The sequence below is a fragment of the Rattus rattus genome, chromosome 7, assembly GCF_011064425.1.
Source record: "Rattus rattus isolate New Zealand chromosome 7, Rrattus_CSIRO_v1, whole genome shotgun sequence".
NCBI lineage: Eukaryota > Metazoa > Chordata > Mammalia > Rodentia > Muridae > Rattus > Rattus rattus.
Genome location: NC_046160.1, coordinates 101128240 through 101141696, shown reverse-complemented (window position 1 = coordinate 101141696; position 13457 = coordinate 101128240). Strand labels below are relative to the sequence as shown.

Below are 13457 nucleotides of genomic sequence, written 5' to 3'. Positions count from 1 at the left end.
CACCAAGCTTGTTCCAGGAGAGGCTAGAGACAGATCTTGCTAAAAGGAGCTGTCTGCCGTGTGCATGTAGCTCACAGACAAGGGCCACTGAGCCCAATCTGGAGTGTTTCGGAGGTTTTCCTGAATAAGGCAGTGAGGGAATCCTGTAGAAGGGATTCGGTTGCTTTCCTTACTCTTCCTGCTATAGATGGTTCTGCCTGACTCACTGGTTTCACTTAGCTGAACCCCCAACCCCATTTTCATCCATTCTCTCTCACCTCCTCTCTTCCAGCCCCAGGGCCTTGGCATATTCTAGTCTCTGCCCAGATGTTCCCTGCCACCAACCCTAACTCATTTTGCCACTAATCTAGTTCAATGTTTACGTTTTTTTGGGGGGGGATCAGTTGACACCTCATGACCCCTACCTCACAGCTTCTTGGGAGGCAGACACAGTGCAGCATGTAATTGTAGGTCCCTAGAGCTGGCTTCCTTGAGTCTGACCCTAACTTCTGCTACGTATCAGCCCCATGACTTCCAGTAGGTGTCTTAATGCACCTCAGTTCCCTTACTTATAAAATGGATATACTAATGTTCTCCTCCCCACTGAGTACCTGTGAGGACTAAGGGAGCCAAGCGAATGGCTCACACACTGTCCAGCACATTCAGTGATGCGTTATTTACCTTGTGGGGAGCTGGTATACCGCGTGGTCACTTACAAGCTGACCTTGCACATGACTGGCTGCTCCAGAGACTAGCCAATCCCTAACACAGCCTGAGCCCTTGTTCATCATCAACTCCTCTGCTGCCTGGTAAGGCTGGATGCTTTGCAAATATTTGTTTGAGATGAGATAGTCAGGAAGCTGGGCAGAGGGACTTATTTGGCCTTGTGATGTCAGACCCAGAACATATGGCCTAGAGGGGACCTTAAAGAAACCCTGTCACCCACTCTCACATCTGCTGGCCAGTGTTGTCATAAGCTTCCCACCTCAGGCTAGGTAGCTCCTGCCTATCTCTATCCCCGGCGGAGTTGGCTGGAACCTGTTCTTGGAGGTTTCTGTCTTGGTTTAGAAAAAGAGATATTCAGCACACCTCCCGTCTGAGGGCGGTAGAGCAAATGCAGTCACAACTGGGCAAAGCTGAGCCTCGGGGACCCTGAGTTATCCCAGTAATTCTCATCTCCATGGCAACAGGTCTGGACTACACTCTCAGCCAGCAAGACTGGGCAGCCACTCAATTCCTCATCAACGGCGGGGTAGAGGCTCCAGGGTGTGGTTCTCTCCTCAGCCTCTATCTCATTAAATCTCCAGCATGAGTCCAGAGGGGAGCAGTGGGGAGGGAGAGTGGGAATGGGAGGGAATCGCAAACATGCAGTGAGATAAGGCCCCGTCCTAGACTCAGCTCTTGCTGCACAAGGATAAAGGCCGCCAGCCCGGAGGTACCCACAGCAACCAGGTAAGCAATCAGGTAGATGCTGTTGGTGACACCCCCACTCCGCCTCCTTCTGCAGCCAAGACGAGCTCTGATCTATCAAGGCTCTACAGCCAAAGGCTGAGCCCTAGTCTCACTCGGACTCCACCCGCTGCTTACAACTCACTCATATCCATATAGATCGCGCCTTATCAAACATCTGATCTGTGCCACACTGAGCTAGGAATTGAGGTGCAAAGACCAGCCGCATGTGGCTGGACCGTTAGTAGGCGTACAAATCGGGGGAAGGGAGTCAAGCTTTCAGGTTTGAGAGCAGCAGCTCTACAGTCTAGAGGGCAAAGCACAGTACAGAAGTACAGACAGGCACAGAGAATGCTATGCCTTGGAAGTGCCTGCCTGGTTAGGGCCCAGTTTTCTCTTAAAGCATGCGTAAGAGACTGCTGGCAGAATTTACCTTCAGGGAGGAGAAGTGGGTGGTCACAGATGCAGCACAAGGGCCTTACTGGTCAGTTTTGTCCTTGTCACTGTTTGAGTGAGGTATTCATGAATCATGATTCAATTATCATTGAGTCACTACAGACTCAGGAATGGCAGGTTTGGAGTCAGTGTCTCCAACAAATCCCTGAGTGGTGACAATACCACTGGATCATGCTTTAAATTTTGCCCTGTGGAGGCAAGGTTCATAGAAAGAGGTGGAAGGTCCCCCTGCAGCCCTAAAGCTGAGCCTAGACACTGGAGTAGATAAACTGGCAGAGTTGGTCTGGTTCTCAAAGCCATGGCATCTGTCAACTGCAGTTTCCGATCACAGAATCACCCAGTCAGCCTGGACTTGGCTCCTGAACTTAAGGAGCCTATACTTCAGGCTCGAAGTTCCCTATGAAGGGTATGGAATAAAGGAGCTGCAAAGTGTGGGGATCACAGAAGGTAACATCTGATTCTCCCTAGAATCCAGAAAGGATACTCAAAGGCTAGGCCGGCCAAAGGTGGCCCCTTAATTATAGACAGTCTACCTCCTAGAGCTGACAGCTTGCTAGCTGCAAGGCACTCTGCTCAGATTCTACAAGTCACGGGCATTGTAAACCAACCCCAACAATTCAAGAAAGGATCCCCGCCACCATGTGAGCTCTGAGCCGATAGGACAGCCACACATCCTCAAGGGTGTAAAGGCCTCCGACCACGGCATGATATTCCAAGAGCAGACCACTGAATGCACAAAAGCTGAGAGGGACGCAGGAGAGGAAGGCATTTGTCGGTCCAGATTGTGTTCAGGCTCCCTGAGGGAGCTCAGGTCCCTAGATGGAAATATGCCACCCTCAGATGAGAGGAAGGCCAGGGTGAAGCCCATCCCTGGGCTGGGTCTCCATCTGTCTAAATAGGCCGGAAGCCATGCTGACTGCCTCGGGGGTGCTCTGAGAGCAGCTGCCTGCTCAAAGCAAGCTGCTTCGGTGATGGGTGGTGGAAGCCAGATGGTTGATGATGCCCGTCTAGTTTACACCGCCTCAGAGGGCCCATGGAGCATCAGAGTCAGAAACTCATGAGAGTCCCGAGGCTCGCATGTGAGGAAGTACCGAGTACTCTCTAGCTACAGACCTAGGGACAAAGCTCAGCCCAGGAGGGAAGCAGAGCCAAGTGGTGGAGGGGCTGCAGGAACTGTGGTCACACCCCACACCTCGTCCTCCTGTTCTTGGATGACTCTGCAGAGGGGGGAGGGGTCACTGACATCAGCCAGAGCTAGATGCCTTCCCCGCCACCTGCCTTGCTCCTCCTCAGCCCGAGGTTCAGAAAAACCACTCAGACGCAAAGACGGAACTAGAGAAAATACACTCTGCCTAAAGCTAGAGGCACTCTAATTAGATTCAAAGATATACTAGCCTGGGCTACTGAAGGATAGTAGCTATTTCTGGAGAAGAGAGACCCATCCTTCTGCCTGTGCCGATCTGAGTAGAAGAGAGTGATTTCCTCCTCTCCTCCATGATCCCTCCCCTTCCCCCCTCCCCCCCCTTCCACATTTCTCTTCTGCCTTTGGTGTCCAAGTGGATCAAAGGCTCACCCTGTTCGTCCTACTGTTAAGGGGGCTTGTAGGCATGGACACAGTTCAACCCAGTGTTTACTGAGCCAACACCTGCTGGAGGCGGAAGAGCCCAGGCCAAGGTCCCAGCATGTACCCAGGTGGCAGATCAGACGGGAATTCCAGGCCAAAGGCAGAACAAAGCAAGGTATGTGCTGAAGCTATGGCCTTGGGGACCATAGGGACAGGCGGGGAGGACTTCTGGAGGTGTTGTTTGTAAGGAGTCTACAGTGATAGAATCAGTAAAGGGGGAGGGGATAGGAGGGAAGTGGAGAGGAAGAGGCCCAGAGAAAAGGGTCTGCTAAGCTAAAGGCTTGGGATCGCAGGGTCCTAAGACCCTGGTTGACCTGTGCTTTATGGCTTAGGTAGTGGAGAGTCACAAAAATAGAGGAGAAAAGATGTGATGTTGCCTGCTGGGAATAGTAGGGTTTCTAGATCTTCCTCCTGTCCTAAGGCCTTGATTTTGATTCCTGAGACCCACCGGAGACTCTCAAGGGACGCAGTCTGGGTCTCAGGGATCACATTTTTTTTTTTGTAGGATTTGCCCTGGCGACCCTATTTTTTAAAATTATTTATTATATTTAAATTTTTTAATTTGGATATTTTTTTACTTACATATAGATGTGTCTGTCCACATGAGAGTGTGTGCATATGTGTACAGGTGTCTGTGGATGCCAGAGGCATCAGATCCCCTGGAGCTGGGGTTACATATGGTTCGTAAGCGCCTCACATGAATCCTGGGAACCAAACTCAGGTCCTCTGGAGGAGCGGCCAGCACTCCTGACGGCTAAGCATCTCTCCAGTGCTCTGGAGGCCCTATTTAATGACACAGCTCTGAAGCATTCCTGAGACCCCTTTCTTTCTCTGGGCTTTTGTTTGTTTTCATATTACATTTCTCTCTTCCTAACATACTTCAAATCCAGAATTTATATTGCTTTACCAGGCCTCATGGTATACTCCCATAATCCCAGCCCTTGAGAAGCCAAGGCAAGAGCACTGACACAATGAGGCTAGCCTGGGCTATTAAGTGAGACTCTTTCTCTCAAAAAGTAAGACCAAATGACAGAAGAATCAAGAATTTAAGCTGCTTGTGAACGCCCTGTCCTTCTCCAGCAGTAGAACTGAGACCTAGGAGGACAGGACTGTGTCTAGTTTCCATGCCTAGAGTACAAGCATAACCCAGGCACAAGCACCTTGTTGTTGAGCTGGTTAGAGGAAAGCCTGCCCTACGGGAACCAGCACAGCCTGGCCTGCTCCTTTTCTGGCACCACACCCTCGCTTCCTGGGGCTTGGCAGTGCCTGAGCCTCCTGGTGGAAAAAAAATCTCAGAGAAAAATCAGACAGAACTGTGTCATTTCCCTCCTTGCTGCTCACCCTGCCAGGAATCTTGGAAGCTTTGGACTGATCCTCCTTCGCCCCCGTCTAATCGCCACCATCGTCTGTCAACTTGGAGTGGAGCCCATAGCCTGCAAGGCACATTGCACCTAGGGAAAGTGAGCAGGCTGCAGGACACGGGGCTGAGAAGAACAGCTTTGAAATGAAGCCCCGCCCCCCCCACCATGCAAAGGTGCTGGCTGGCTGCCCCACTGCAGGGGCCTCTACCCTCTGTAGGGGGAAACACTCTCCCCATTTTACAGATGGACAAAGAGGCTTAAAGAAGTCCATGGTCATGGCCAACCAACACCTCTGCACTACAAAAAAAGAACTTGGTTTTAAATGCAGGCCTTCCCAACTCCATCAAGCACAAGTGCCTTCCTGGGGTGCAGCCTTTCTTCATGGGACAGGGTTAAAAAGGAGCCTCGTGCTCTGTCCAAGGTGCTGATCCTAGGTACTTTTTGCCAACCACCAGCAGCCCAGAGCTAAGGGAGCCAAGGACAATGACTTCATGTCTGCTGCCTGGCCTGAACTTGAAAGAGTGCTGCACTGCTTTGGACAGTGGCCATCTGACCTCTCCTTACTCTGATGTGGACAGAGCTGGAGTCCAGAAAGGACTACTGCACTCGCAGTCTCATGGACCCAGGGGACCCTGCAGTCCATATCCAGCCTTGCTCATATCAGGTCTATGGTTAAGAGGCAGAACTTGAATTAAACCTTCAAGCTGGGATGGGGAGCTTCAGGTGGCTACACCCCCACTCCTTGAGGATTCAGTATACCGCCTTGAGGGTGAAAATCTTCTCTCAATAGATATCGTTCCCTTACAAGTGCACAACATAAATAAGATAATATCCAGTTTCTATTTTTCAAGACTCTTAAAGGTCAGGTTAGAGTATCATTATTAAGAAGGCTACAGGGAGCCATGATGGGTTAAGATGGCTACACAGTGCTTTGGGGAAGTTAATCAACCAGCCAAGTGTGGCTGGGAGAAAACTGGCTTTTGTGATGAGCAGAGCTAATGCGATACCCACTCACTGAATGCTAGGTGCTGTTTCAAGCACTTTGCAGATGTTAGTCTATTTAATCCTAAGCAACCCTAGGGTTCTACTCTTTCCCCCATTTTATGGCTAATAATTGAAGTACACAGAGATGGTGAGGTTGGAAGGTGGCCACAGCTTTCTACAATGTCCACAGCTGCTCTCCACAAACACCTAGATGGGAGGAAGCAGGGTTGGGCAGTGAGACCTGAAGGGGACAGAAGTAAGGGCTGCCTGCAGCCAAGGCCACCTGCCCTGGAGAGCTCTCCTGGGAAAAGACTAGGAAGTCGTAAGGGCTACAAAACAAAACAAAACAAAAAACAAACAAATAAACAAACAAACAAAACCCTGAGCACTATGCACAAAGAAAGAACTAGATCTAAGATGACCTAAATGGATAACAACAATCGCAGCCCTCTTGGCCAACAAGAACACACAGGATAGCGTTTTCTCCATGAAAGAGAGCGAGAGCTCTTACCAAATTACAGCTTCCCTGCTCAGCCTCCAGGGCTGCATCGACTCTTCTCAAGATTCAACGAGTAGTTGAATCGCTTCTGAAATGAGGAAGAAAGACTCTTCTAGACGTTCACCTGACTCTTGACACAGTCTACCTTCAGATGTTGGACAAAGGAGTGTGAGTTGGCTGCGGTGGCCAAGTCCAGTAGAGGAGAGGAAGGGTACCCAGGGAAGAGAGAGGCTGGGCTAAGGCCAGCAGGGAGGAGGCAGCTGAAACAGAAAACTTCCTGTGCAGTGTTGAGATTTTATCTGATTTCTCTGAGGTGCTCAATACCAACATCTGCATCCTCTCTTGATACTAACCAATGCTCAAGAAATGAAAGGGGATTGAGTTGGACTAGCTTAGCTGAATAAGATTCCTTCCAGTCTCCAAAGTCTCAAGATACTGTCTTAATCCTTTCCAGGGAAAGTGAGTTCTGAGAGCATTGCCTTGTGCTATCCTGAACCTCCTCCCCGCACCAGAACAGGTGGGCAAGACCCTCAATGCAGAGGCCCGGCTAGGAGCTCAGCCTGCAGCACCACAAGTGAATGGAAAACAAGCTATCCACAGCTCTCAAGTTTCCCTCAAAGCTCCAGAGACTTAGCCACCCTCTGTCCTGTGAAGACGGTTCAGGTCCCTGCTGGTCGCTCCAGTCAGGCTATGGTTAAGGAATTTCATGGAGGGCCTTTTCCCAGCTTCTGACTGGCACACCCCAGGCTATGGGACAACCATACGGCCACATTTCCCAAGGTTGGAGTGGGGAGGAGGACTAGTGCTGGGGCTGAGAGATGGTGACAGGGGCACCTACCTGGGGCACAGATGTTGGTGAGAGCTCAGGCTGAAAGGCTATGTCCCCAGGCTTTCCAGTTCTCGACCAGTCTCTGGGAAGAAATGCTTCCAAGTGATCCTACAGCGTCTCACCGGTTCTTGACGACTAAAGTGGTTCCTTCAGAGATCTGTGGCATAGGGACAATAGAACACTCTCAGAAGAGCCAGGCAGGGATCCCAGTCCTCTGTAAACAGCTCCTCCCCAAGCCCAAGCTGACCAGGCCCCTCCTAGATCCAATGTGCTTGTCAGCATCTTCCCACTGGGCCAGCCTGGGGAGCTCTGGGAGGGTGAAGGAGCCTCAGAGGCCAATGAGTCCTCAAGGCATGGCCTGAGAGAGTGATCTCAGCTGAGCAGAGATCTGGGACAAGGAGGAGTACAGGGATTGGAGAGTATACTGGGGTTTCAGACCATTCTGGTTCTGACACTTGTCCCCTAGTGAGCTGAAGTGCCTTGCTTTCCCTCATCGTGATGGGAATTTCAGCCTGGACGTAGTTAAAGCCAGCAGTGCTGAGAAGAAAGGAGGTCACATAGGACCAAAGTCATCTTCCTCCCAAGGCACCTGAGGAAACCTTACTGAAATGTTGACCTGTTGAAGGGCCCTCCCTTGCCTGGCCCACTAAGAACAAATGTCCAGGAAGATACTCACACCCACATCTTTACAAAAGAGGTATGGGAAGTAATCCTCAATGCATACTCTGGGAGAGACCAGACAAGTCCACTGATGAGGCTTGTGTAGCTCACATAGCATCCTCATTTCCTTTCTTAAAAGCAACTTGAGGGGAGCCCAAAGTCTGCAGAGACCAGCAGCAACCCTGGGCAGCTTGTGTGACACATCTCTAGGTTTTATTTTCCTCTTGGACAAAATGAAAGGAAGGATAATCTCACATGGACCCTTCAAGATCTGACATTGCCAATAAAAGAGGAGACGAACCCATGAAGAAAGGGAACTTAAAATGGAAATTCAGGGCTGATGTCATTTGGTGACAGAGCTCTTGCCCAGCGTGCACAAGGTCCTCGGTCCCCAGCAATGGCAAAAAAGGAAAAGGAGGAAGCTTGGGGTGGGGCATTTTAAGTAGTTTTCTCCCTTTGCAGGTTTCCTTCTAAAATGTTCTTCTTAGATTCTGAAGGCAACGCGCTATGGAAAAGGCCCACTCAAGGTAATTACACAATGGAAATGGGGCTGGGCACGATGCCCTTGCCTTCCCAGAGCTCGGTTACATTTCTAGACATAAAGATAGTTCTGTGAGTTTCCCCAAACATGGCTGGATATGTATGCATCCCAGTGACCTTCATGACCCTGCGTCTCTTAGCTTGGTTCATTAGTTCACATCATCCTTCTTTGCAGCCAACATCTTCAGTGTTCAACAGCGCCCCCACTGAACCAAGTCCTACCCTTCACACCATTCCAACCTTTGCTGGATCCTGTCTGTGACTGTGTCTGGCCCTGAACTCTCTGCGGAGACCAGGCTGTCCTGAAGCTGGCTGTCTTCCTATTTCAGCCTCTCCGGCACTAAGATTATAGGTGCTGCATTCATCCATGCCTGGTTTGTTCTCCTATTTTTTGATGCAGGAAACTGCATCAAGCCTCTGTGGAGTTAGCGGTAGAAAACCCCAGGTTGAAGGTTATGCTGCTCTTAAGTACTAATATATGTGGCCAAGCTGTCCTGCAATAAAGCAGCAGCTTGCATGTTCCAGCAATGCAGGCAGCATTTCTCTATCTTCAGCAGCGTGGCCCACTCCGTAGACCAGGCTGGCCTCGAACTCACAGAGATCCACCTGCTTCTGCTTCCCAGGCACTGGGGTTAAAGGTGTGCTCTAACCCCACCAGACACATGGTCACCTTTTAGAGAGCATTATCAACATACCGTTTATCGATTGTCTTGACTAGGATATTTGAATATCCGAGTTAATACGGCAACGCTTGTAGGCACGCCGTTTGTTTATAGCTCATTATTATCCCCTGCTAAACTCTCTGGCTTTGACGATATGAAAGTCCATTGCTTCTAAGTTCAGAACTCTTTTTTTTTTTTTTTTTTTTTTGGTTTTTTTTTCAGAGCTGGGGACCGAACCCAGGGCCTTGCGCTTCCTAGGCAAGCGCTCTACCACTGAGCTAAATCCCCAACCCCAGAACTCTTTATTGCCACCAGGACAGATATTTCTTTCTCTCTCCCCTCCGTGCCATGCTCACTCTCTCCTCTCCTCTCCTCTCCTCTCCTCTCCTCCTCTCCTCTCCTCCCTCCCCTCCTCCCTCCCCCCCCCCCTCTCTCTCCTCATTCCACCCAGCAGCTCCTGAATACACACTTTCCAAACACTTGTGGAACATTCTCCAGTACAGACTGCATCATGTTTCGGGTAAATGGTATAGAACAATGTGGGAATGTACGCCCTCACACAAATGCATAAACACTCATGGGCGTGCACACACACACACACTCACACACACTAAAATCAAACACATATCAATTTTTATCGAATACCCTTTAGGCCCTTGCTGGGTGTGGTGGTGTATGTTGATAATTCTAGCAGAATTATCATTATTATGGTAGAAGCAGGAGGATCTGAGGTTTAAGATCATCATGGGCTTTGTAGTGAGTTACCCTGGGCTGCGTGAAATCTTGTCTTCAAAGGTCAAGAATAGGGGCTAGAGAGATGGCTCTGCAATTAAGAGCACTTTTGCTCTTGCAGAGGACCTGGGTTTAGTTCCCAGCACCACCTGGTAGTTCCCAACCATCTTTAACTCAAGCCCCAGGCACGCCCTCTTCTGACCTCCACGGATAGCAGGTGTCCAGATGGTGCGCACTCAGACAAGTAGGTAAAACGCTCGGACACAGAAAATAACACAAATCTTTTTAAAAAAAAAATTAACCAAGAGGGTGCTAGAGGGATGGCTCAGTGGTTAAGGAACTGGCTGCTCTTCCAGAGGTCCTGAGCTCAGTTCCCAGCACCCACATGGTGGCTCACAACCATCTATAATGGGATCTGATGCCCTCTTCTGACCTGCAGGCATACATACAGAGCACTCATACATATAACATATAAAAATGATTTTAAAACTGTAATCGACAAGTAAATTGAAAATACTTAAAATCTATTTATTATTTAGCTTATATGCTTTATATCAATATTCACAGATGAACATTTATTCTGCTACTTAATTTACGAATTATGAATGTGTACCACATACCAGCTGTCCTGCCTTTGTTATCAGTGTGGCATTAGCCTCACAGAACGGCCTGGAACCTTTCCTTCCCTAAGATCTGGAACGGCTGATGGTATTAACTACCTGAAGGTTCAACAGACATTGTCTAAACGTGGCTGTTTCGGGGTTTTTTTGAGGACTTAGTTCCTTCTACAGTTAATGGTTTGTTTGGGTGTCCAGCTCTTCTGAGTCAATCTGATTATATACACTTTCCCAGAAAAACCATTGGTTCGGCTCGCTTTCAAATGGACTTCACACGGCTGAACGCAGCGTTCCCTGAGAACTCTACTTCCTTTGTACCAATGGCCACTTCCTTATTTCACTGTGGAACTTCATCTGTTTGCCTCACTGCTTCACCAACCCTCGCTAGGTTAGCTAGACTTTAAAAGGTGTCAAATTAGCGAAGGAGAGATTGCTCAGTGACTAAGGGTGTGCATTGCTGTCCCTCCCATAGGACCTCAGTTAGGTTGCCAGCATCTTTGTCAAGTTCACAATAGCCTACAACTCTTGTTCCAGAAGGGGCTGATATTTTTAGACATCACAGACATCATATGCATCCATATATACCCCCTTACATACTCAACACGTGCACACACACACACACACACACACACACACACACACACTTAAAAATAGTAGAAATAAACAGGCAGAGGTAGTTATGCCTTTAATCCCAGCGCTTGGGAGGCAGAGGCAGTCAGATTTCTGTGGGTTCGAGGCCAGCCTGGCCTATAGAGTGAATTCCGGGACAACCAGGGCTCCAGAGAGAAGCCCTGTCTCATAACAACAACAACAACAACGACAACAACAACAAATATAAATAAATCTTTAAAATAAAAGAATAAAAATCCCCAAAACGACAGAAGACAGTTCTCGCAGTGCCCTGTTCCCTGTGCACACAGCCCAAATGCTGAAGTGCTCATATCATAGGAGGGACAGGAAGGTGCTGAGGAAAGATGAACACAAGTCCTTCAGCAAACGCTTCACCGCCAGCTGTGTGCCTTCTTCACCCGCCCGGGACACCTCACACTTCCTCTCCCTAGCTCTCTGCACTGGTTACGCCTGCCACACCACACTCTTCCTTCAGTGGTCACCTCCTCCAGGACCCTACCCTGCCTCCCAAGGAGGAGTTGGTGGTTTTCCTTGGGGGAAAAAAATAAATTTAAACACTAAAAAGATAAAAGAATAAAATGAGCCTAATCAACAAATATTAACATCGTATAATTTTCCCTTCAGATCTTACGCGCCCGTGTGTGTGTGCGTGTGTGCGTGTGTGCGTGTGTGCGTGTGAGCATGCGCGTGTGAAACAAAGTGTTCCTGATAAACCAGAAATCGTTCCCTGAAGTCTCAGCTGCACTTTTCTCTCCACAGACCACGACAGGTCTCCACAGGCACTGTGGCTTGATCATCTGTATTAATCATAAGATCATGTTTTTATAACTGTATTGGCCTTACATTGTCATGAATGGTATTGCTCTGTAGTCTCCTTTTACAACCATTTTTAAGATTTACTCATGGAAATACAGAATATACACACATGGTGTGTATATGTGGGTATATCAGTCATCAAGATATAATTTACAGAAAATAAAATTCCCAGCTGGCAGTATACACCTGTAAATTTTGGCATTTGAGGGGATGGAGGCAGAAGGATCAGGAATTCAAAGGCCTTTTGCACCTAGTGAATTTGAGTCCACCCTGGGCCTTGTGGGACCCTGTCTCAAAAAAAAAAAAAAATCAAGACAAAATCTTCAGACAGACAGGAGTAAGTGATGGTGCACTCTGTGATTCCAGCACTCTGTAGGGATAACCTCTTGTGCACTGTGTAAAAGCATCACCTGTCAATAAAAATCTGCTAGCCAATAAAACTGAGGCAGGATTAGAAGGTGGGATATCCTGAGAGAGGGGAACTCTGGGAAATAAACAGGAAGATTTGCCACTCGAATTCGGAGGAAGTCAGATACATGAAACTGAGGAGAGGTAACCAGCCATGTGGCAGACATGGAATAGTATAAACGGGTTAGTTGACTTATAAGCTATTCGGGCGGGGAGCAAGCCAAGTGTAACGCCTAAGGCATTTATTGGAAAATAATAACCCTCCAAGTCGTTATTCCGGAATAGCACTCAAGAGGCTGAGGCAGGAGGATTGCTGCAGACCAACCAGAGCTGCGTAACAAGACCTTGTCTCAAAAATCAAAATACAGGGGTTGGGGATTTAGCTCAGTGGTAGAGCGCTTGCCTAGGAAGCGCAAGGCCCTGGGTTCGGTCCCCAGCTCCGAAAAAAAGAACCAAAAAAAAAAAATCAAAATACAATAAAACAATAAATTATTAATACCATAAATAGCCCCCCGTTCTGCCTGTGTGAACTAGCAGGGATCACAGCTTCGGATGTCATTGCAAAGCTACGGGGCCAAGACCTATTTTTTGCACTTCGGGTATTGCTGCCCTAGATATCCCAGAGACTGTCAGCTTCTGCACAGGCACGAGTGTCTCTAGGTCATCCCACACCCCGATGTGAAACCACCCGTCAGAAAGCACAGCAACTGTATCGCTCCACATCCTTGTCAGAATCTCCCATCCCTGGCACTCTACATTACCGTCATTATAAAGCGTAACTATTATTTGTCAGTTCCTTCCTTCCTTCCCCATGAGTTGCCGAGGACATGTGCGTGTGTAGCACTCAGAGAATGCTAGGTGAGTAAAGCAATCAAGCTACTGTCTGGCAAAAGAGGTTCAATGTGTTGGGCTTTTAAGATCTCTTCTACCAGAGAACCATGGAGGGCTTCGTGGAGGAGGTGGCAGGTTCATTGTGTTGTAAAGGGACAGGAAAAATAAACAGATGTGAATGGAGATGGGTCTGGGGTCATCTGGAGCATGGGTCAGGAAGTGATCTCTTCTTTCTAGACTCTATTTTGCCAAAGTCGTACTTCTTAGCTGGGCTAGGAGTGGAGGTGTTGGCCATGGGGGTACACAACATCAGTCAACAGTACCTGGGAGGCAGAGACAGGTAAGATCTCTATGAGTTCCAGGACAGCCAGTTCTACACA

The 13457-nt window shown here is 48.6% G+C and overlaps 1 protein-coding gene across 1 annotated transcript in view; it reads right to left on the bottom strand.

Annotated features, from left to right (window-relative positions):
* Positions 1-13457, bottom strand: part of Tmem63c (transmembrane protein 63C) — a 70455-nt gene that overhangs the window by 51487 nt on the left and 5511 nt on the right. Inside the window, exon 2 of the mRNA XM_032908204.1 lies at positions 7191-7338. The gene's annotated coding sequence lies outside the window, so the exon portion shown is untranslated. The remainder of the gene's footprint in view (positions 1-7190; positions 7339-13457) is intronic.